Below are 26,520 nucleotides of genomic sequence, written 5' to 3'. Positions count from 1 at the left end.
GTGAGTGAGTGAGTGAACATGCTTGTTACATATTGCATTTGTGCTATAGTATTAGTCCTTCATTTATGTATGAACATTTTTCAGATTTATGCCAGCTTTGTTGATTTTATTTGCAATTTTTTTTTTATAAAAAAAAAAAAAAAATTACACACCTTTAGAACAACCAAATCAAGCCCAGATTTGTTGTGCATGTTTAGATAGATAACTTAGGAAAAGTCATCGAAGTGGCATGGCGCTGAGATGAAGGGAACACTTTTTAAAAATGGAGGAAAAGTCCAGTGGGGTCAGCTGGACCTTAAGGGCCGATCAAGGGTTAAATAAATAATTTTTTTAAAGCACGCTGCCGTTGCCCATATTTTATGTTAAATGTCCCTCTCATCCTAGACAGTACAACGGGGACCGTAACATGGACCCTTTTTCAATACCAAATATGGCATGTTATGTACTTAACTTTGCCCTTGGCCAAAGAACTGATTTGCTCTGGAATAAGTAAAATATTAATAGGACCAAGATTGCCTGCTATGATATACCCAAAATGAATCATACCTCGTGTTTAAATTCACTACATAAGAGGCAGCGACAAATTCCCAAAAGTCTGGCCGATATAAAGCTGTCCACGACAGCACATGCTGAACGGCCACTGACGGTCTGGAGCTAAACTACCGTCTAGCGTCTAAACTAATTGTCAAATATGTGCTATGTTTATATAAGTCGTATATTTGAGGTCTAAATAACTACATTTTCACCTAAAAAACTCTTCTGTGACACAATAACAGTGGTATATGTAAAATTATTATGGTTTGCTCAGCCGCCATGCCACTCTGAGAAATGCTGCAAGCGAGTGATACAAACAGTGAAGCGGTTCCTGTGCTGATACTGGGGGAATATTGTGTGGCTGGAAAGGCTGAATCAAGGACCAGAACAACCTGTTGAATAAATATAAGTATAGCATACAAAACAGATTAATCAAAAAAATATTTTTACATTCGTTGTGTCTTGTACAGAACTGCATCAAGAATCTTAAATGACTCTGTTAAAGTAAATGCACACAGACAATTTCACTGAATGATTTACTAGTGATTTTATTTATCAGAGGAACACAATCATCTAGAATGATCACTTCATCATCACCATCTTCAAGGAGAACAGAAGCGTCCATAGAACAGAAGGGTATTGGTGGGATTTTGCCGGATGAAGAAAAGGAACGGGTGGTCTGCATTAAAGGTTGCTGGGGGTGAGGTTGAGGCCATTCTGGTTAAGTTCCTGATGGCGCCGGCGGCTGCAGCCTCTCTTTCTCCTTCCTCGTTGACTTCAACAAAGGGTTCATGAATCCACTTCGACGACTCCAGGTCGTTGTTTTGGGTCATGCCTGAAAGGTTTACCTTCTGCTGGTCAAAAACAACCTCCTTTCCCTTGCTGTTCTGATTATCATTCATGTCACAGTCTGTCTTCGTGATGTCGGTTTTAGACATTATGGTTCCTTCCTCGTTGACTTTAACAAAGGCTTTATGAATCAGCTTTGACACCACCAGGCCTTTGTTGGGGGACATGCCTGAATGGTTCACCTTCTGCCGGTCATCCTCCATGCTCACGCTCTCCTTACTGTTCTTGCTGTCCTCCGTTGTGAATCTGGGCAGAGACACTTGAACCTCTTGATGACGCATGTTGCTGGGTTTGGTCCACTCCGGGAACTCGGAGATCAGTGTATTTTCAAGCTGGTTAACAAATAGAGACATGTTAATGTGTCAGGCTTTTATATAGTATGATATAGTAAGAATATAAAGGCCTCAGATTGTTTTTAATCAATGCACAACTTGTAAAAACCAACAAACAGTGTCTGTTACTGATTTCATATTGGGTGAGCCAGGCAGATGTTTGGGTGGGCTCAGCTCACCCCTGCCCATGCCTAGAAGCGACCCCACTCAGAAAACATATTCAATGTCCATAAACACAAAAGTCAGCTAGAAATGAACTCTAGAGAGGAGCATTTTGCTAAATAAATGCAACATATTACATATTCAATATAATTTTTAATGTTCTTCAGTGTATAATGCATGTTTGAATAAATCCGTCAAGTTGACAAACACCAAATGTTTAGTTAGGCCTACATAAAAAAAACAAAAAAAACTAATTGGGATAGAATATATTATGTAATTGTAAAGTTAGTATTATAACTTTAATATTTATAAAAACTGCCTTGTGTGTAATTTAAGCATTTGTATACAAATCAGTTAATTTTAATTATTATATTATAGTAATTTAATAGTAACTGACTTGTATAGTGTATAGTTCAGCAATAGTTGAGACATTTTTTCTCCTTGAGAAAATTTGGCCTGCTGTATCTGATATATATCCAAAATAATCAATATCGAATCAAAGCTTGTGAATTGAAATTGAATTGAATCATGAAATGTACCCACCCCTAAAACCTAAGTTGCTTCAATCCAGTAAGTGTTCATCAGAATAATATAAAAGTTATTCTTACATGTTATAAAACCTTATAAAAAGTTATACACCTTATAAAAAGATTTCACAGTGACAGTTCAAAGACAGCATGAGCTGAAGGTTTTTACAAAAAGGCCTTTTACTTACTAAAAAATATATAAACTATCAGACGACAGGTGGCATGTAGTAGATTGTGTGCAAGAAGTTTTTCAGCATTTTTTTCATTTAGAGGTCTAAGAAATTTGCATCAGAAATTTTCACAACAAATATAATACACTATAGCACACTTTATAGCGTTAAACGGCACTTATGAATCTGTGCTGTCTCACCTCCCGAAGGCCAGTGGTGTCGTCTTCAATCTTATTAGGAAGGAGGATAAACATACTGTGAGTCCCGACATACGGCAGCTCCAGAATCTGACTGTTCATCTCTGGGATTGAGGCCAGACGAAAGTAATTCTTTTGATGCATCATCTTCACAGGTTTAGTTTGAGTCTGCCAAACATCAGTGGAAACACTTTATAACTACTCTTTTCATGCCTGTGAATTTTTTTTAAAGCATGAAATCTCACCTTGTTCAGCTTAAACAGCCCATCTGTGGTGGCTTCCTTTGGGAATTTATTCACCCAGTTTCCGTTGAAGAAGATGGCGTTCACCAAGGCCAGGTTTGGCAATCTTTTGACAGTTCTCATTGGCAGCAAATCCTCCATCTTCTCTAAAATACAAGTGGACATTGTTCAATTTGAGCAGTGATTTAAACTGATTCTCATAGGCCTAAATTAATTGATTGAATCTCTAACACTATATTGTCATAATAATAATAATAAATAAATAAAAAACAGTATTAAAACGTCTGTCTCAAAGTTCTTATGGAAATGTAAACTTAGGGTACTCACACTAGGCACGTTGCCTTGTACCAGGCCGTGTGCTATTGTCCCCACTCCCCTGCTGGCCTGCACTCACATTGCACTTAAAGGGTAACTTCAGTGATTTAGCATTAAGCTTTGTATTTAAACTGGGTCATTTATGCAGCAGAAATGCCTGCTAGACTGAGAAAAGACAGAAAATGTATTTTTGTCTCATGTGGATGAAAGACAACAACTCCCAGAATGCACTTGCTTCGCTGCCCTACGAGGCCACTCCGTACACCGTCGTTTTGATCTTCATAGTAATACAATCATTTAGTTCAGTTAGAGGATAAACACTACAATTAAAAACTGAATGTGTGTTTTCAATAAAGTGTGAGTGAGCCGAACGAAAGTCACATCGCAGACGCAGCAGGAGTCAGATTTCATTCATCACAAGAGCTGAGCAGAGCTGAGGTAACATTAAGCGCCAGTCTGGCACGTTTTCATATCGCATATGGAAGCTAAACTATCACAGGAATTCATTGAAAAGTTGAAACACTCACTTTGCTCTGCATCGCTGCGTTATTATGAATGTCCGTGCAGCCGTCTGTGTCTTACATTCTGTGCGTGAGATCTCTCCCCTGTGGGCGGGTTGATAACATGCGGAACAGCTCCATCTAGTGGCTGTAGTCTTTAGCCTCTGGCCAAAAAATCCTCTGATGGCGCAAAATGACGATATTTGCGTCATCGGACGAATTTTTCCAGAAATAAAATGCATAATTCTCTTGTCCCAGGGGGATATGAGGGGGGAAAGTACCATAATTTGAATATACTACAGGGTTTCTACTGATACAAAGCCTAATGCTAAATCACTGAAGTTACCCTTTAAACTAAGGGTCATGAAACCCTAAACCAAATTTTCTGATATTATAACAATTATACAAATATACTAACGTGCATAAAACTTTTGCACAGTACTGGATGTGTTGAACATCATGGAAGACAATGTTACCATCTGTTAGTTTTGAATGTAGGAGAAAATTTTTGCTCTATTTTCAACTTCCTGTTTTAAATTTGTCTTCATGTCAATGTCATAGGTTGTGACTTTTTCTTGTACTTTAGTATGACGATGATGCGTTTTTTAATTCATGACAGCATGCACTTCATTATTCATGACAGCACGCGTTGATAGGCATTTTCCTCTGACTGGCGCTTCAAACAGATAACACAGTAAACGAGAGATGCATTAATGGATCAAAAACGAGTGTTTTCCACTTTGTATGAGTTTCTGCGTTGCCTACATTCTCTTCAATAGATCCTGAGTCTACGACACAAACGCGTTTCATCCACACTGTGAGTGTAACCGCTCTTCACAGCCATTTAAAGGGTTAGTTCACCCAAAAATGAAAATTCTGTCAGTAATTACTCACCCTCATGTTGTTCCAACCATGTAAGACCTTCGTTCATCTTCGGAACATAATTTAGTATATTTTTGATGAAATCTGAGAGCTGTCTCACTCCTCCATAGGCTTTCAGAGGGACTGAAACTTGATGGCCCAGAATAGTAAGTAAAAACGTCATTTAAGGAGTCCAAATGACTACAGTGGCTCTGTATTAAGTCTATCATGCGACGAAAATACTTTTTGAGCGGAAAAACAAAAAAAATAACGACTTTATCACACTATTATTGTTGTTCAATTTGAGCCTCTGACGAGAGTTCGCGGGAGTGCGTCGTGGCACTCCCGCGAACTCTCGTCAGAGGCTCAAATTGAACAACAATAATAGTGTGATAAAGTAATTACTGACAGAATTTTCATTTTTGGGTGAACTAACCCTTTAACAGACCAAATGGCTTATAAAATCTAGAGCCCGACCGATAAAGGATTTTTAAGGCCGATACAATACAAATATTTGGTGATTTAAAAATCCTATATTCCGATATATATATATATATATATATATATATATATATATATATATATATATATATATATATATATATATATATATATATATATATATATATATATATATATATATATATATATATATATATATATATAAAATGAAGTCAATAACCGTATCCTCATTCATATTTAGACACAACAAATTATATATATTCAGCTACAAAAAATTAAATCAGAAGTTGGACAGAAGTACAAAGAGTCTATTAAGATGATGCACTGTGTCTCGTTGCATTGGTATGAACTGTGGCAGCTTTCAGAGCGTTGCAGACCGGAGCGCTACTGCAAGTAACTGGAGGATTCATCTCGTCTCGTCGTTACCAAGGTTATAATCGTTAACGAAAACGAAGGAAAAAACAGGGCTCCAGACTAACTTTTTTCACTAGGAGCACAGTGGCCCCCAACTGAAAATTTTAGGGGCACAACCCGAAATTTTAGGGGCGCACACCGTAAATCAACATGCTAACCAAATCTACTAATTTCCACTGTATTACTAATAGGGATGGGTATCGTTAAGGTTTTGATGGTATTACTACTCTTACCCATACTGCTTATTGATCCGGTACTTTAACAGTATTCTTACCGGTTCTTTTTATTATACTTTATTTTTATTTTTTTTATTAAAAAAAAAACATAATTAAGAACATAATTAACATGGCTTTATAATCTGAAAAATAAAATATCTATAGCAAAAGAAACCGCAAAGTTTGAACAAAAATATAAAACATCTATTTGTAAATGGACCAGTGTGCAGGCATTCGGAAGGTCTGCTAACATTAATATTACAGTAAAGAACAAACCTACAAAGAAATCTAATAAAGTAATGAACTGCACAGTTTTCACTGTATAAATTGATAGCTTAATGCTTATAAAAGCTAAAGTTATTAATTCAAGAGATGCGAATATTTTCTCTTTGCCTCTTGTTTGATTCGAATGAATGGCTCAATCGTCAGCAGGTTTATTAGACGCTGCCCCTTTAAGATAGCCTGGTTAAAACCAGACCATTCTCAGTAGTAACTGAGTTATGGTCTGGCAAAGCTTCATAGACAAATCATTTCCAAAGGGGCGTCACCAACGGGCGTCGCTCAAATGCCTCTGGGCGCAATTGGATAGACCTCAAACCAATCAGAGCGATGAGGGAGATGACGTGCAGAGCAACGGAGAAACATCTACTCTGGCCGTTTCTCAATATGCGTACTTGTCTGTACCACTGTCTGTACTTGTGTTCTCAAATAGGAAATGTCCCCGGTTTACATTTCAGAAATCTGGTCACCTTACCTAAACCACATATTAAAGGGGGGGGGGGGGGCACTCAGTTTCAGTCAGTCTCATGTCAATTTTGAGTACCTATAGAGTAGCATTGCATCCTGCATATCTCCGAAAAGTCTTTATTTTTATTATAATTATAAAAGGAAGATGCGCTGTTCCGAGTCTTTCCGAAAAAAGCCGTGCGGCTGGGGGCGTATCGTGTGGGCGGAGCTAAAGAATGTCGAGCGCGCGCCGCTGTTACTGTGTTGAGTGCGTCTGAAAGCTGCGTCATCCCTAAAAGCGGGAAAAAACTTTATTCAACATAAAAAATGGCTTTTAATCAGATACAGCCATACATCTATGATCCGGAATCAGACACAGAGGCTGAAGTTGAACAGGAGCAGCAGCAAAAACGACTAGAGCAGGACATCTCTATGTGGTATAAGTTACACTAACTATATAATATGCTTAGCGGCTTGTGTTATTTACACATTTATACTTTAATTATATCGTGTGTGTGTGTGTGTGTGTTTACGCGTGGTTTGTGTAGACATGATTTGTAGTAAGCGGACTGGTTTTGCGCGTCAGGCTAGTGTTTACATAGAAAGACATGGAATAGTAGAGCATTTGAATGAAGAAGCGTGCTTATTTAGTTCAACATATTTCCCAATTCTTTGTGTATTGTTGTTTGGAGTGCTTTTACAATACACAAACATACACATATAGTGGCCAGCTAAACAAATGTACACACTATACATCGCATGCTCCATTGATCAATACGTGGTCATGTTTGGGCTACTTGATGGGCATAGGCAAAAACAGACTTTTGAAGCAGTCTTACTCACTGCCTGCGGTTCCAACGTTGGGACCTTTATCGTTGGGACCGCTCCATCCTTCAGTATTAGGCGATTTGAAAATCCGGAAAAGCAAATTCCATCCACTTTTGCCTTAACGCGGGGTTATTTGGCTACGAGCCAGCGCTTTGATGGGCGTAGCCTATTGCTTTCACGCGCTCTCTCTCTCTCTCTCTCGCGCGCGCGCTCTTCCGGTAGAATTGTCCGTACGGCCCATACAAGGAAATTCCGCCCTGTTGACGTCAAGCGGACCCATGATCAAAAAAAACTTTACGAAACTTATGACTAACAGGAAGTACTAATTTTGGCAAAGAAATACTCCCATCAAACATCCACCTTAGCTTTTGAAACTGTGTCCATGTTTAGCATGGGAATCCAAGTCTTTAACAGTGAAAAAAGATCAGTATGCATGAAACAGCATTTCACCCCCCCTTTAATGTTTAATTATTTTTAAAATGTAAACGAAAAGAGGCAGGGTGTTTTATACTTCGTTTTATTATAAATATATAAGATAATGAATGTAGGCCTAACTACGCGTTGCCTGAACCACGTGTGTGTGGCTAATGTGTTTTTGTTTTTTTTATGAAATGAGGCAGTGGTGTTTTATGACATATTTTGTACTTCTGACTTGAACTTCTGACTTGCGTCAGTGACTTACCAAGTTTGACTCCGGAGAATGAACTCCCGATGACGGTAATAGTTAATATTAAACATATTATAGCCACACAAATGTAGTGAAGGCAAGGCATATTATCTTCAATGCATGTATATAACAAAACAAAATATTTAAAAAACCCGGCCTCTTTTCGTTTACATTAAAAAATAAAAACATGTAATATGTGTGCCTAATATAGGCTATGATTATCACTGTAATACAATGAGATATGACATAAACAAAATACAGTATCTTTTTGTTAAATGTTAGTTTAATGCGTGATCAATATCCATTTTAAAAGTATAAGTAAAAGGTATAAGAAGCTATACAATACATAAAGCAATTCAGTCAAAGAAAGTCAGCGCTAGGAGACTACAACGATAAAGTTTAATAGCTTACAAATATAAAGTTATGAAACTTCATTTTGCCCTCAGACAAAACGATCTGTCAGGGAACAAATGATAGATTAATGAGAGCAAAGATCAGCCGTTAGATCTACACAAGACGAATCATATCTTCACATCAGAGCCAGCGGCAGACGGCAGAAGGACTGGCCGAGGAAAGGCGCCTCTCGGTGGGGTTGAGCGATTGAGCGCCACTGGTTCACTGTAGCTCACAACTCCGAAAACGGCAGATCAAATTTTCAAAAAGGCGCTCTCTTTATAAATAAACCACAGATTTGAGCTTTAAAAACAACTACATTCTCGCCTGAAAAGGACTTAAAACTATATTTTGTGAAACATTAACACTACCAGAGGGCTCTCGCTAAGACAAGCAAGCTGGTATATCAGACTTTTGCCGAATCCAGTCGGTAAGACAGCGATAACATCTTTTTTAGATATGAAGGCTTCTAGTGTTGTTCTTTGCTCTGGTTTTAACGGAATGGGAAAGTTTAAATCGCTTAAAACAGCCGCGATAGCTGATAGTGATGTTCCACTGCTGCATCCATCTTTGTAGTCAGTGTACAAAATCTGCTTCACTGTCGCTGCGCTGTCGTCATCGTGTAAAGCCCGCCTCAACGTTTCTGATTGGTGCCTCGATTTCTAGGGCTTAGAAATGGGTTTGAATGGGTTCTATGCCAGACTACTTGCAGAGCAAATCTAAATTTGCCGGAAGTTGTCTGGGTTTTCCCAGGCTACCTTTAAGACCGATCGAATGTAGAACTAATAATATCATATTCTCCTATTTCTCCAAACTATTTACGCCCATTTAAGATATAAACTGTTAAAATAACTACTCTCCAATCCGGTCATTTTGACACAGGCTATTTGTTGTTTATTTGATGGTTTAGACGCACACACAAAGCCTAAAATATAAAGTGCAAGTCGGTCCATTTCGCAGCACACACACATAAGCCGCCTTGAAGTTGGAAACAGCGTCTCTTGCGCGGATTATTGTGCATTTAATAGCTCTTTATTATCAAACACATCCCGCAGTTTAGCAACAGTAGAGACTGCAGTTTACAACAATCACTGAATCTGACGTTTAGTTTAGGTTTAAGGAGAAATGACAGCGCAAGGCTGTGAAGGGAAGAATGAGCTCGACGGAACACGGAATAGTTTTACCTCATACCATCTTTTTATAATTCTTGGAAGCCAAAATCGAAAATAAAATTTGATTAATATCACAGCACAACCCTAAAGTTTAAGCAGACTAAACTTTTGTTTAGTTCTCGTCACTCATTAAAGCTGACTGTGGTGTTGTGTTCACTGTAGCTCCACGTGAGAGAGCTCGCCCGCTTTCTCTCTTCTGCATTGCGAATGGCAAAAATGCATCACGGACAAATGGTTTAATATTATCTCATATAGAAACGGCTGGCAAAGATAGAATTTGCCAGACATAACGTCTATCAATTATAATTAGTATAAATAGTTTATTAGTTAATAGTACATAGTTTAAATGTCCTTAGTTTGCGCCTTTATCAATGTCTTTCATAGAGAAAATAACGTTCAGCTGCATTTCCTTTCCCTGCGTCTCTCACTCACGCTCTCTCTCACACACACACACACACACACACACACACAGCCCTCCCCTCCGTGCACACCGCCGTCTCCATGAGAACGAGTGTTCGACGTTGAAAGCAAGTTCGCGAAAGGTTGGTTTCTCGTCGTGAACACCTTTACACAATCACACATTAAAAAGTGGTATAAAATATTTTAAATTCAGAATATAATTTTGTCAGTGTGTTAATGTCAACCCGAGAAGTGATTGCTACTTTAGAAAGTTAACTAGTAGCAAATTTGAGGTAAAATGCACTTGGGTTGTCGATGTCAAAAACACTATAAGCTGTGATTTAAATATTAAATAATGTTATGTCATTAGGCTATTGTATAGGGTCAATTTAGTATAGGGTGTGAAAATTGTACAGCTGTGGTATTTGTATAGGTTTAGCTCAATTTAGGTTTAGCTGTATATTTGTATTTGAGCTCAAAAATGGGTTGAATACATGCGGTTCTGTGTAATTAAATAGCATTCTGTGGACAACTTATCTTATATAGAGAGGAATTAGATATAGTATGCTATTACTTTATCATACATTGATTTATATGAGCAGACAGATAGCATTTAAGTCATTGCTTATAGTAACTCATCAGGAGCAAAGTCTGGCTTAAGTAAATTCCCCCATGCAGCTATGATATGTCTAAAAGCTAACATTACAGTGACTTTTTCTTTAACAGAGTAGAAATGGAAGAAGAGGATATGTCTGTCACGTTTTACTTGTTAACATCTTGGTTTCTTGACTGGTTGTTGACATAAGTGTAGCTCTAGATGTGACTGCAAAGATTTTGCAAACGCAAGTTACAAATACCCTGGGGGCTAAGCCCCCCCTGTCTTCCAATCCTAGTGACGTCCCTGCCACTAACATTAATGCGCTTGGAAATCACAACAAACATATTCTGCCTAAATAAAGTAATGATTACTGTATTTATAACTAGCATATTTGTAGTTCCAGTCCCTGCATTGTAAGTTAGGCACTTGAGGAGTGAACGAAAGTGCGTTGCTGACTTCGTTCAGACGCAGCATTAACGAGTCACAAAATGGATTTACTGCATCACTAAGTAGTAGATTTTAGAAGGCAGGGAGCAAATGATGATTGAAGATGGTTTGTTGTAGCAAACAAACTGTCTGACATTACTGAAGTAAATCAATGCATGTAGAATTAAATAGTGTATTTTATTATAGTACATTCAGAGATATGTTTGCAAAGGTGATTTTGTCGCACCGCTGCAACCCAGGCCATCGGACGCATCGTTACGTCTGCTACATGCTAAAAAATCTTTTTGACCCTTTCTGTCATGAGACTTACTATTGCTGCCTATCACACAACAAGAACGGACCATTTTATCACTGAAAAGAAATGAATCAAACACACAACTCTCTAACAATAGAACCCCACAGCACTGATACCTTAGAAATGGCGGCGCCGCCCATAATGCACTTCGATTCTCACAAGTGTGACGTCACCTGACAAAGACATATACTGTAACAACCTAATGTAATTACTAGCTAATTCCGTTTCACTCTTGGCTTACATGGAACAGCAAAACTGGACTTGGCAGTCACAAATTTTGTCATGCTTATTTGAGTTAAGAGAACTGATGGGGATGCTCTTTTAATTGTTAGTCAAGCAATGTATGTGACAGTTGCCACCTTACCATGCACTCTAAAAAAAAAGGCTCGTAATCATAGGGGAACCTTTTTTAGTGCTATATAGCACCAATTTTGGTGCTTCAGTGGTTCTTCAGCGGTTCTTCAGAGGTGCTATATAGCACCTTAGTCAAAGAACCGGTGAAGAACCTCTGAAGAACCGCTGAAGAACCTCTGAAGAACCGCTGAAGAACCACTGAAGCACCAAAATTGGTGCTATATAGCACTAAAAAAGGTTCCCCTATGATTACGAGCCAAGAACCATTTTTGGTGCAATATAGAACCTTTTTTTTTTTAGAGTGTGCACTTCACGGATGATCTCAGATGTGAATGTTTATAGTGTGCAGCATGACTCAGCTGGATCAGCTGGTGTTGTCAACTGGCACATGGTAGAGTGCCTTCTGGTGGACAAACTATGAAACGGCAAACACTCATAATGTGGTTGATCGGTGTTTCGTCCGTTTTTATTAGAATTTTTTTTAAATATTAATTTATCGGGCCATCGATACCGATAGTTTGGAAAATGCCTAATATCGGCCGATAATATCGGTCGGGCTCTAATAAAAACTACACAAAAAAAGCCTCAAAAGTGATCAAAGTTATGCAATAGCGTGTTCATATATATTTTCGATGTAGAGAACAAATTGCGAAGGGCTGTGTATTTAATTGTCCATTGAATTATAGGTGTCAGGATATATATTGGAACCAGCACCTGGCCACATGGTGCACTGAAAATAACCTGCTCCTCAACACCACCAAAACGAAGGAGCTCATCGTGGACTTCAGGAAGGAGTCAAGAGGCACACACGACACCATCCACATCAATGGAATGGCTGTTGAACTTCTCTCCAGTTTCAAGTTCCTGGGGAATCACATCTCAGCGGACATGTCGTGGACGACCAACACCTCCAGCCTGGTCAAGAAGGCTCACCAGCGCCTCTTCTTCCTGAGGACACTGAGGAAGAATCAGCTCTCCTCGGCTATCCTGGTGAACTTCTTTCGCTGCGCAATAGAAAGCATCCTGACCAACTGTGTGGCAGTATGGTATGGGAGCTGCTCTGTTGCGGAGCGCAAGGCACTGCAGCGGGTGGTGAAAACTGCCCAGCGCATCACAGGGACTCCACTACCTGCCATCGAGCACATCCAGAGGAAACGCTGCCTGCATCGAGCTCGCAGCATCCTCAAGGACTCCTCTCACCCAGCCCACAGACTGTTTTATGTCCTGCCCTCCGGCAGGCGTTTCAGGATCCTCCGGACCAGGACCAGCAGACTAAAGAAGAGTTTTTTCCCCAGAGCTGTCTCTTTACTGAACTCAAACCCCCGCTGATTCACTTCCCTCATATACTGCTAACTCTCCTACCTCACATCCACCTTCACTTTGTTATTTGCACTACCGACTGTTTATTACAGTCACAACTGTTTACTTATTCATTTTGCACTACCATACCTTAACTGGATTATGCTCATTTGCACTGCTGACTGTTATTTACAGTACCTACTGTTTACATTTGCATTTTGCACCGTACTTCTAACTGTAATATGCAACCACTTTCCACTGCACTTTTACACATTTTTTTCGGATAGCTTCTGTCCATAATTTATTGCACTACCTTAATCCACTGCCATATTCCTCATTTTAGCCTAACATATCATTGTATACCTCTATCTATAAAATTCTGTTTATAGTAATAGCCATCTGTATATTATATTACATATCCACCTGTAAATTCTGTTTATAGTAATAACCATCTGTATATTATTCACTGTACATATTCACCTGTAAATTCTGTTTATAGTAATAACCATCTCTCTATTTATAGATATATTTATATATACTCAGTACATATCCATGTCCTGCACTTATGCAAACGTTGTATATCCTGCACTTGCTGCTATTGCACTTCTGGTTAGACCTAAACTGCATTCCGTTGCCTTGTACTTGTACTTGTGTAATGACAATAAAGTTGAATCTAATCTAATCTAATCTAATATGCATTTTTGTAACAGTGATCTTACAAATCCATGTGTATATTGTGTTGCATGTAACTTAATGGTAATTTGCAGCATGCATTTGTGGGAAGCTTTGATGCTTTTAATGAGAGCAAAATAAAATAGTCTGAATCAGAAGCCGTTGACGTGTGTAGCAATAATGCTCTGATTCAATCAGTCATCTGGCAGGATGGCCAAAATCTGAACTCCTCACAGCCCTCGTGACTTTCCTAATCAAATCATACTTAAACAAAGGGCCTGTGTGTTGATGTAATTATCGACGCTGATTAGATCCGAGGCGTCATCGTGTAGCCGCAAGAGATTGGAGCGTTGAACTCTTTGGGCGTCGGCCATCCCCTCTATAAGAACAGGAACGACCATCAACTCTTTGCATTTTCGCCACCACAAGGAAAGGACCTCTTGGCATTTCGCCATGGAGGGGAAGACCACCCCTGGTCTTCCCAACCCTGAGAGAAGGCCTCCCCGCACGGAGAGAGAAACCGGCAAACTTCTTGAGCGACTTTCCTAAACTTCAAAGAAATTCTCCTGGGACCCGCAAATCCTTAGCGAACTTCCCCGACGATTCGAACTCAGACACTTACACGAGAAGCCATAGTAATGCAAGTATTCTATTTCACAATCAAACTGCTTGTAAAAGGTTGTCTGAATTATTCCTGTTCACGGGACTATGAATTTCTTGGGGGCTCTTGTGAAATTGCTGTTAAGCTGCCTCTCTCTCTTTTTCTCTCTCTCTCTCCCTTGTAAATTATCTCTTTCCATCATTCTTTTTTCCCTTATTCGTTAAGTTTGATTTTTCCTTGTTTGTACCATATTGTTTGTTTTCTCCTACATATATATGCATATTTCCCCTGCGTGAATCGTAGCTTTGTAAACTGTAGTTGTTTTATTAAAACCCAATGATTGCATTGAAGTGAATCCATTTTGTTTTGCTCACAAATATCGAAGTCAATGAGACGTAAGATTTTAGCTACCCATTTAAGCTTGATTTTCTTGTATTACCACTTCAGTAATACAAATTGTACAAACATAAGAGATATTATTTGCCCTGATCAAGCAGATTAATGTTTCTTAAGGTTTGTAAGATTGATGAAGAAATCTATTTGGATAAAGGTTAATTTTAAATGATTAAAGGTTCCGTTATAAGTTAATATTGTCTGTACAAAAAGCAAATCATATTCATAGACTCATGAATATTTATACCATTTGAATGAATTATTCCCCGAAACTCATTGTTGTAACACGTGCTTTCAGTCTCCCCTCGTCCCCCTCCACTCCGCCGCTAAACCACGCCCACTTTTATAGCATTTTTCAAAACTGTGGTGAGAACTGACGGCTGCTGAAACAGGGGGTTTCATGACCCTTTAACGTACATGCTTACGTCATTCACGATGCAACTTCTTGTTTTGAAGAAGACAGGAAGAAAAGCGCTTTCACTAATAAACTGCCTAATAGATTTATCATTTATGCCGTGCAGTGATTTTAACTTTATTGCACTGCAGATTATCACAGAGGCAGTTAAACCGTGCCCTGGCCCACCTCTTCCAAGTGGGCTGGCTAAACGAACCACATCCAGGCACGGTACAGAGCACTCACACAGTCAACCGAACAAGACTTTGGGGGTCAAATGCGTCCGGGCACGGCTCAGATCGCCTAGAGTGAGTACACCCTTAATGGCCAAATAAAAAGTGCATTAAAGTCAAAACTTTAACCTACAAAGAACTTTATACAGTCCCTCCAGAAAAACGCGATTATGCGATCGCGTGATTTAACGCATAATCAGCCAAAGTCTGCATATTCATGCGGGGGGCGCATTTTTTCAAATACGCCGCACTTTCGCCGCATAAATTGCCTATTTCCGCGTGCAAAATATGCGGGGCTATCATGATTTCATAATCCCCGCATTTTCGTTGCAAAAAAAGTCATATATATTAGCAGAAAGTTGAAAATTTTTCGTTTACTTCACACAAGAGCCGCCATTTCCGCCTATTGCCATGGGAACGTTTTGAAGTGACGTGATTACCCGACGCGAACGTCATCGAAAAGCTTCAAACCCCGTGGAGAAACCATAGATACCGGTGAAACCATGATGAAGCACAAACTCCCATTGGCCAACAAAAATAACAGCAAAAGAGCAAAGCAGTTTCCCTGTGTGCTGACTGATTTCAAAACACAGCATCATGAAGCTTTGAAGCGTTATGAATCAATGAGTCGATTCAGCGGTTTGAAGCGTTATGAATCAATGAGTTGATTCAGCGGTTTGAAGCGTTATGAATCAATGAGTCGATTCAGCGGGTTGGATCGCCAAAGTCACGTATTTCAGCAGTTTGACACGCGATCCGAATCATGAATCGACTCGATGATTCATAGCATCATGATGCTGTGTTTTGAAATCAGTCATCACTATATAAGTCGTTATTTAGTTTTTTTTGCACACAATAACTATTATCGTCGCTTCATAAAGTTATTGTAGAACCACTGTAGTGAGATGGACTTTGTAACGACGTCTTTAGTAGGCTACCTTTTATGGGTCTTGAGAGTGTACATTGTGCCAATGAAGGCCTTTCTGAGCCATCGGAATTCAACTAAAATATCTTAATTTGTGTCCAACAACATAAAGGGAAGTCATTAATGACAGAATTTTCATTTTTAGGTGAACTAACCCTTTAAGAGATTGCACTTTGTGCATTGGAAGCACTCAAATGTCTGTTTTGTATAGCGACATCTGTAAAACAGGAAGTTATTTATTAATTTTTTCAGAAGTTGTAGCATATTCCTTTTGTAAAGCTACAGAACTTGATTGACTAAATGTTTTGTAAATTTGAGCCATTATTAAGGTCTTCAATAAAACAAGATGAGAACTTAAATATTCCAGCACTTTCTGTGATGTAGTCCTTTTTTTCTCTTTCTCATCAAACCGCAGTTTTTGCAAGTTCCCGCAATTTTATCGCATAAAATTGCATAAATATCCCGCATTTTTCATCGCATTTTTTAAGAAAACGTGCCGCATAATCAAGGATTTTTGCCCGCAACAATCACAAAAAAAAGCCGCATTTTTCTGGAAGGACTGATTATAGCTCAACTCAAGAACCCATAAAGCTGAACATGGCCCTTGATAAACCATTTTTCTAAGCTTAAAAAGCAGCAAAAAAACTATGCAAAGAATTATTTGTGGAATAAGTTTATGCTGGATTTCACCTTGTGGTTTTTTCTCCACCCATTTGTTGATCAGAGGTGGGTAGAGTAGCCAAAATCTGTACTCAAGTAAAAGTACAAGTACTTACGGAAATATTTACTCAAGTAAAAGTAAAAGTAACAATCGTAATATTTACTTGAGTAAGAGTAAAAAAGTATTCGATGAGAAAACTACTCTAGTTAGTTACTAGTTACTTTCGATCTGATTGATAAGAAGCGAAAACCCTGAATTTCAGGCTACTTGGAGAGCTTTCACACACCTCTCTGTAAGACTTTACAATAAGGTTGTATTAGTTAACATTAGTTAATGTATTAGTTAACATGAACTAACCATGAACAACACCTATGTTCAGCATTAGTTAATCTTTGTCAACGTTAGTTCATAAAAATCCAGCTATTCATGGTTTATTCATGTTAGTTCACAGTGCATTGACTGTTAACAATACTTGAATAATGCATTAGTAAATGTTTAAATTAACATAAATATAAATAAGTGCTTTATAAGTGCAGTTCATTATTAGTTCATGTTGACTAATGTAAACTAATGAATCTTATATATATGTGTGTGTGTGTGTGTGTGTGTGTGTGTGTGTGTGTGTGTGTGTGTGTGTGTGTGTGTGTGTGTGTGTGTGTGTGTGTGTGTGTGTGTGATTAATGGTTAAACAGTGTAAATTAATGGTGTGCTGGGCTAACTAGAGCTCTTCTTAAAACATACTTTGTTCTTATATTTTTTAAGTATATAGGCTATTCTTTGGATAGGAATAAAATACAATACCGTTTTTAATTGTATGTATTTTCTACACTTCAGACAGGTGTCTGTCCGGATTTGTGTATTTATGCAAGACGTCACATTAGGCTATTCAATTTGTTTCGTTTTGTGAAGAAAAGGGTATGTAAATGTGAAGATGTGAACGTTTGTTCGTGGACGTGTGTTGTTTGGAGGATTCAAACGATTTGTCATTGCTTGCACAAGAGCGCATATGAGGAAAACACTCGGACAGTGTGTGAAATAGTATTATAATAAGGGAAAATTTCCCATAGTTACCAAATGACCGTTAATAGTGTTCAAATATAGGCATCATTGTGACACACCGCTACATGTTCTTTTCAGGGTGGAATTCTTGAATGCTGAGAGATGTCAGTTCGTTTTGGTGCACACAACATACATCGCATTATGAGACTATTCTTTTTGACATCTAGGAGTGAAAACATAAACTGAACTTGAGGCCACGGGCAATCTGCCTCCCGTAGCTCACACACATTTTCCTCTGCTTCGGCCATCATCTTCCGACTAAATGCGCGCTAATTATAAGCGGGTGATGCAACCTCTCGCGAAGCAGCCTCTCCAACGTTTCACGAGACTTGCGAAAGTCATATTAACTTATTTTAATATATATAATATAATTATTACCATTTGACAGTAACGGAGTAAATGTACAGTTTTTTCACAAGAAATTTACTTGAGTAAGAGTAAAAGTACCCATCTTTAAATCTACTCTAAAAGTACAAGTTACCCAAACAATTTACTCAAGTAAATGTAACGAAGTAAATGTAATTCGTTACTACCCACCTCTGTTGTTGATGTTGACGCGAGCAGCCTCTGATTCGGTCTTGAAGTCCACCTTCTCCAGTCCGGCTTCATTATATATTTTTGCGTCATCAAGGAATTCCTGTTACATAGCAAACAGATTAAGGTGCAAATGATATTAGAGCTGAGAACATTTCCAGAACCTCATCTTTTAATAAAATGAGCAAACCTAGGATTATTTGGTTTCAGTCTTACCTCAACAAACTCATAGGATTGCTCTCCGTAGAGGCGGTTGTAAAGACTCAACACATACGGGACTCCTGGTTTGTTCAGCTCACTCATAAACTTCTTGTAGCTGGAATTAATTTTTTCCACATGATATCCTGGAGTCATGGAGTTGCCAGGGCCTTTAAAGCCCAAGACCTACACAGAATTATTGTGGGTAGACCCATGTTTGGGTCAAATATGGACACCCCCAACCATTGGTTTACATTTTTCATTCATTTTTTAACCCAACAGTTAGGTTTGTCCATATTTGACTTACACATTGGTTGAAACAACCCATAATTTCCATAGTGTATTATTAAAATACAGCATATGATAGTTTAAAAAACTGAACGTGATGATGCATCAAACACACACACACACACACACACACACACACACACACACACACACACACACACACACACACACACACACACACACACACACACACACACACACACACACACACACACACACACATATAGCCTATATATACATTTTGAATTCAGTACTACTGGCCATAAAACATAACTACATAAGTCTGAGATCACCTTATTCATCTGATCTGCTGTGTTTCCTCTTGCAGCGAGTGACGCCATCTCCAGAACCGAGGAGTTGCTGACAGGAGAGTAGAACACATTTTCTGATGGGTTTCCTTCGCTGATCTCCTTGAACAGGTTGAGGAAGAATCGTGTGTTTGCTGCGGACAACGGCTCCATTTTCACAAGCTGAACAAGAAATAGAAGAAGTTTGAATAACAGCCGAAGATCATCTTCATCATGACATACAATCTAGTTCTATTAGATCTGTTTTATTCAATAAATTATATTACTGTGTGGTTAATTTGAATACATAAAAGTATATCTAAAAGCATTACCTTGAGTAATCGGCAGAAATGATGAAGTTTCCCAGCGTGTCTGAGGTGAATGAATCTCTGGTTATGGGTGTCGTTCTAATAAATGCTGCCTCACCCTAAAATGTTCAGTGTTTAAGCCAAATCAGTTGGTGACATCCCCAGTAATTATTATATTGATGTGTTTCCACCTGGAACAGAATCAGAAATTGTGATTCATTCTTTATTTGTTCAGCATAAGTAAAGAAAATAAAGTGTAGCTGAAGAAATTAACCTGAACTCAAGAAAGATGCATGATAATGTATTAATTTTGGTTTCATAGACCTAAGTCCTAAGCTCGACTCAGACTAAAATGCATGTTTGAGCTGTTTTAACTGAAAGCATAAAATATGTAATAATATGCATAAGATGATGCACATCAGGAAATGTTTTTTTTTCTAAAGGTCTTTTCCTGGTGTAATCCAAACCCTTTCTGTGAAACCAGGCCATAATTAGTCATTCTTAATCATAATGTGTTTACAACCCAATAATGGAATAACCGTTGACGGTTGGAAGTAGGTGTCACTGTGAAACCTTCACAAAACAATAACAATATAATAAAAATGATAATCCTCATCACACACACCCAAAGTACAAATGCCTTTTCATTTGTGAAATAATTATAATATCAATATAACCCAAAAATTATGTATAATAATCAATCTGATAATGTATATATTTATTAGGCTATATAATATATGTATTATATATATACAGGACCCATGGTACGGCTCAAAGTTCCTTGATTATCACGCAGGAATGAGATGATCGTTCCTAACCATATCGGCCTAGATAATCATAACTTTTCATTTTCCGTCAGTCTTACTACACAAAATAACTACAGAGAGGAGGAGGAGGAGATGGGGAGGAGAAGGGCTGCCGGAAAAATTAATCAAGGGGATGTCACGGTGTCTGCTGCTTATATAGTACACCCGTGATCAGTGTCCCTCTAATGTCTTTTCTCGCTGAGCAAATCGGGCCCAATTTTCTCTATTGGGCGGACATTTTGGTCACCTGAGCAAAAACATCCTTTATATCAGACCTGTACAGCGCACATAAACACTCACAAAAAGTGTTTTCATCATGCCGTTATAACTTTAATTATTAACTTTAATGTGCCATTTCTATTTTATTTAACCCTTGATAACTAAGTGATATATTAAATCATTTTCTAAAGCAGTTATTTCAGAAGTCACTAAATTAAGCACATGTTAGGTTGACTGAGACTGAGACTGAGACTGAGACTTTTTTTTACAGTGCTGTTAACTGTTCAAGTCTTCTTTACCAAGAAATACTATTACCACATGACAGTAAAATTCTTTATAATAATCTAATATAATATGAAAATAAACATTTACACTGAAATGTTTTTTTTTTTTTTGTACAGTCAATTATTGACGACAGACAACATTAAACCATCAAATTTAAATGTTTTTTTATTGCTTATGAATTTACAAGATTTTCTATATAAGGGGTTTTCAACATTTTTAATGGCAAGGATCCCTAAACAATCCCTTTGTGAGATCAATTCTGTATTAGGCTTACAAAGTAAAATAATTATTATAGCCTATAATGATGATTGACAGGACTGAATGTTTTAGGCTCTTCCTGAACCTAGAACTTCATGTCTTGATGAGTGATTTTTTGGATATGAGAAGAGCAGGAGAACTGCAAAGCAAGTGTCTCAGAACTGGGGAAGAATGCATTGAGTTAACTGCATCTGATGTATGGCATTGTGAGGGGAAGGACTACAGTGAGAAGTGTCTGGTCCCCGCATACCCATTTTCCACCAGAATGGTTCACGTTCTGGAGCCAGAGCCTGTTCTCGGCCAGGCGAACTGGAGCCTGTCGTGTGTTTCCACAGATTTGAGCAACAAATGTTGACGTAATGCTGCCAGTGCTACGTGTTGTTTACCTGACTATAATATAACCAGTTTAAAATAAAAAAAATAAAAAATCTGAGGCAACGTTTGTGGATAGTTTATGTACCTACTTTGGGAACATGACTATCTCTGCGTTGAGGTCGAGACTCACCTACCTTTGGGAAGGCGGAGTCCCCTTACCTATACCCCGATCTAGAGCTATTCCTGCTGGAAAGCAGAATAGAGCTACTTTGGCGAATAGCCAGGGGGACCTGAGGATCATGGTTAAGGCTATCCCACTGAGGCAATCTCTGTAGGCCCCTAATCCCTCTGACGCGCCGCAGCCGGTTGAGTTACCGAGAGAGCGTGCTGGCCACCCTCATGGGCATCCAGTGAGTTTTAGAGATCCAGCAGATGACTGCATGTCGATGACTGCATCAGAAGGGGAGTTTCAGTCATCTGGGGATGAAGACCACTGCATGAAAAGTGGGATTTTCGTCAGTATGTGACACTGTAGATTGCCGTGAAACTTCAGGTTTACGACTGTGCACGGCAATTTGCAGGAAACACCGAAAACTGCCGTAAATTGTCGTAAATTGACGTGGGCCTTGCTTGGCAGTTGTCCCCCCATGACCCCCCCTCCCCTTAATTCTAGGGGAGGCTTTATCATTTAAATGAAGATGCTGTGAGCTACACAAATGCAAATCAGAGTAGCAGCAGGGGGAGTTTTATCTAGGTTCTGAATTTTTTTGACTAAAACAAGTTTAAAGTTTAAGTTAAAATGTTAACTTAAATTTAAGTTAAATGTACTCGTTTTAGTTCACATTACTAAATTTTTAGGGCAACCAGTTTGCTCCAATTTTTTAAGTAGATTCAACTTGTCCGGGCTCACAGTGTAGATTAATTACTCTATATGTCATTAGCAATAACCAATGTTATGTAAAAAAAAAAAAATAATACAGGACAGCAGTGAAGACAGCAAGACAATGAACCAAAGCACACAAATAAATCAAGTAAAGCATACAGTTTACATACCAAAATAAATTTTTCCACCCTGCACTGTGAATGATTTTTTAAATGGCTATTAATCATAAATGTGAAAAGTACAAGTTTGTGTGTTTATAGTTAAGTCAGATTGTGTTTTTCTGTAATTGTCATTTAAATTGAGCTCACACCACATTTTATGAATTATCAATGCAGATTTTCAAGAGGTGGTTTCCTGGACAGGGTTTAAATTATGCCAAGAGTAGGCCTTAATCTAGTTAATCGTGAGTTAAAAAATGGTTGCCTGGAACAAAGATTAAGCACAGATTACTAACACCTGGACTATGAGTCCTGAACTAAAATAAACTGGATTCATTTACAGTTTTATCTAATTGCTTACACACAATTTCTGAAAATATGGCTCCATTTCTTGTAACTCTACACACAAAACACACAAAACATCAGACATCTCTTGCAAAAGCAACACTTTGTGCAAAACTATTTTAACTCTTCCAAAAATGTTGTTTTTGCATATATCTAACTACACACAAATATGCACAACTGAAGAATTTACAGTTGAACTGAAATCAACTGAACTGAATCAACACTGAAGTCACTTGAGCTGAATATTGACATTATATTGGCTTGTTAGAGCCGGTTTACAGCAGAATTTGTTTTGAACTTGTTACTGAAGCTGCTATGAAAAAATATATTTTGTTGTATGCATATTCTTTCTTTCTCAAACCTTAGTTTTGATTTCTAAGTGATCAATTTATGTATAAGTGTTTTCACACATGATCATTGGCTGTATGGGTCCTCAGTAAATTAATGTGGCATTTAAATGGCAAAAGTCATTCTTGTCTCTATAACTTATGGCTTCCTAAAGACACGTTTATGGGTAAATAAAATATTAATAATATAAATAAAATGAATATCAAAACATATTTTAAATATAATGAAGTCATTTTATTATAGCACTCATCAGATGTTCCTGGAAACAAAACAGAGACAGAACAGTATAAACAAACTATACAACAAACTAAACACCAAATTACAAAAACATTATTATGTGAAAGTGAATAAAGTTGTGTGTGTGTGTGTGTGTGTTTTCAGTTATAAATATGTGCTGTGTAAATTAGCCTATACTTTTAGAAATTATATATAGCCTAACTAAAACAAACAATAACCCATATAGATAAATTATAATAATTGTATAATATTAAGCATTTACTTAATATACATTGCAACATTAGGCTACTTTACTCTAGCACAGTAGTCAGTTAAGCAATTAATTAATATCTTATATTAATATACATAGCCTAGGCTACATCTAAAGGTAAGTCTGCTTTAAAAAAAAAAAATTACACTTCGACATGTACAGAATGTACGCGTTAAGAAACACGTTCAATTGTGTCTTCTGAACATGTTAAAACTGTGCGTCGACTGTGTGTGTATGCCTGTTACACGACCAGAATGTGCGTGTCTACACATACAAAAGAAACACGTAAAAAATTGCTGCGTTGACGCGGAAAACAGGGCGTGTTGAAACGGTCTTAAGTCACGCGTTTCGTATAAAGAGATTTGGCCCCGGGCGCGTTCCATATTAGAGCCCTAGTCCAATGAGGTGCGAGGTCGAGGTCATGGCCATGACGCGTAGGAGACGAGCTTTAAGCTTTTTTGTTTTTTTACATTTCCTATGTTTTTTGCTGCTTTCCTTTTTCGCGATCAACAATGACAGGACACCGTCTTCAACTCAATCTCTGCATGGACGCGACAAACTTTTTGGACTTATTTTCAGGAGGCTGTCTTCGTCTTCACAACTCTGAGGCAAACTGCAGGCGCTATGAACCACAGCATGGGTAATGTAACGTTACGATTTAAAGAATATGCTTTTATTCAGCTGTATAAGGAAATGGATGCGTTAATAGATCCGAGCTTAAAACTGCACATTTTGTTTACACAGACTATCCTCGCCTCATAACGAAGCCGGGAGCTCTTATCTGCTTGGAGCGATTTCTGCGAGTCCAGATTTAACCGCTGATTAAGACGACATTGTGTGTAACTTAAGTATAACTTCTGTTTTTCTCATTCCTTGTTTAATTTTACCGTGCCTGTTTTTATTAATACCAGTCTCATGTAATTGTTTTCCAGCTGCCTGTAAGACGTATTATGAATCGACACGCCGGAGCTTCAGATACAAACAACCTGAACTTAAGATACAAACAACCTGAACTTACATGCAGGCGGAAACTGCGAAGTTTAGCTCGGAGTCGATCAAGAAGAAAAAGGGTAAGATTTATTATATTAGATCCGTTTTTTGTCAATGTGAGTATTTTTCAGGTTGCTAATTGTCTTTATGGATTGTATTACAGTTGCTGGAAGCGAGAGTGTGCTGGATGAGGTGGACATTTGGAAGTCTGCGACCATTGAACTCATATCTGACGAGGAAGACGGCTTTGTTGACGGGGTGTCTGGATGGATTGTGCGGCCACCGCCCTCTCGCAGCCTGGAGCACGCCGAACTTTACATTACGAGACATTACTGCTGCACTGTACATAGTTGTGTGTTTAACAATAAAGCTCTTTCTTTGAGTAAACCGCTGTGTTTTATAAATTAAGCCCTTTCTTTGAATGAACAGCTGTATGCTTATAAATGAAGCCCCTTGTTTGAATAAACGGCACGGTCCGTATAATTTTCCCATATATTCCTTGATGGTATGAATACTTCATAGCACAATAACATTAATATAAAACAAATTATTACAACATAAATTATATATTTATTATTATTATTGGGGTTTACATTTATAATGAGCCAGGGGGACCAATAATGATTGGTTTGCAGTGATCTGGCAACCAATCACGAGGGATTTTTCTTTTTTAAATGTAGTGGCTTCAGCCAATAGTGAGTGAGTAAATTCAAGTCTGGCCGTTGACTCTCTGGTTTCGCTGCTATTCATATGCAAATTAGAGGCGTCGCACCTCCGCGCGGTCTCTCAGCGGGGGGCTCTCCACCTACGTCATGGTTCGTTTACGACAATTTGTGGCACAGACGAACGCGACGTTCGCTGCCTCTAAATTGTCGAAAACTGCCGAAAATTAGGGAGATTTCTGGGAGTATACAGGCGTTTACGGGGTCGAAAATCCCACTTTTCATGCAGTGGACTCGGCTGCGTTGCCTCCCTCTGGGAGAGTGCCGTTGCCCAAGACGAACCCAGAATTGATGGCTATGCTTTCCCGGTTTGCCGAAAAGGTTGGGCTCGTGTGGAATCCTCCACCGTGTCCTGAACCTTCTAGGTTGGATAATTGGTATCTCAGGGCGGCCCGCGCTGTGCCCCGCCCCAGTCACCACTTGTTCGATCGGTCAGGCAATGTCCACCATGGTGGCCCAGGAGTGCCTTCTCTGGCTCAACCTGGCCGATATGAGGGAGGCTGATAAATATCGGTTCCTGGACTCCCCCATTTCCCAGGTTGGGCTATTCGGCGAAGCGGTCAAGAGCTTCGCCCAACAGTTCTCGGCCACCGAGAAGCAGACGGAGGCCATCAAACACATCCTGCCCTGCAGGCATTTTCAGTGGACGAAGGTTCCCACCACTCCCTTCCAGGACCAGGTGGTGAAACTGCAAGCGCTGCCCTCAGAGGAGGCAGACCCAGCCCTGGATTTTCTCTGTCCCGTCCGCACTATGCGTTTATACATGGACAGAACGCAAAGCTTCAGGACCTCAGGACAGTTCTTCATCCGTTACAGTGGCCAGCAGAAGGGAAAGGTTGTCTCCAAGTAGAGGATGGCCCACTGGATAGTGGATGCCATCGCCTTGGCATACCATGCGATGGGGTGCATTGCCCACTCGGGTTGAGGGCCCACTCCACTAGGAGTGTTGCCTCTTCCTTCCCTCTCTCCAATATTTTGAATTTGGACTACAGTACACATTTTAACCATTTCCAATGTCAGCACTAGACTAGTGCATTTGTAAGTTGCCAGGAGTTCTTTAAAGTGATGGTGGTTTGCTTGTCCGCCATGACACTCTGAGAAATGCTGCAAGCGGAGTGATACAAACAGTGAAATGGTTCCCGTGCTGATACTGGTAGAATATTACATGTCTGGAAAAGGCTGAATCAAGGACC

The 26,520-nt window shown here is 38.8% G+C and overlaps 1 long non-coding RNA gene across 1 annotated transcript in view; it reads left to right on the top strand.

Moving 5' to 3' along the window:
* LOC307138911 overlaps positions 1–24,989 on the top strand; it is a 63,855-nt gene extending 38,866 nt beyond the window's left edge. The window contains exons 3-5 of the long non-coding RNA XR_013818069.1: positions 23,536–24,454; positions 24,548–24,685; positions 24,769–24,989. This is a non-coding gene — a long non-coding RNA (uncharacterized lncRNA). The remainder of the gene's footprint in view (positions 1–23,535; positions 24,455–24,547; positions 24,686–24,768) is intronic.
* The last annotated feature ends 1,531 nt before the right edge of the window (positions 24,990–26,520 follow it).

This window comes from Gobio gobio (assembly GCF_949357685.1).
Source record: "Gobio gobio genome assembly, chromosome: 15".
Taxonomy (NCBI): domain Eukaryota; kingdom Metazoa; phylum Chordata; class Actinopteri; order Cypriniformes; family Gobionidae; genus Gobio; species Gobio gobio.
This window is presented reverse-complemented; position numbering and strand designations above follow the sequence as displayed.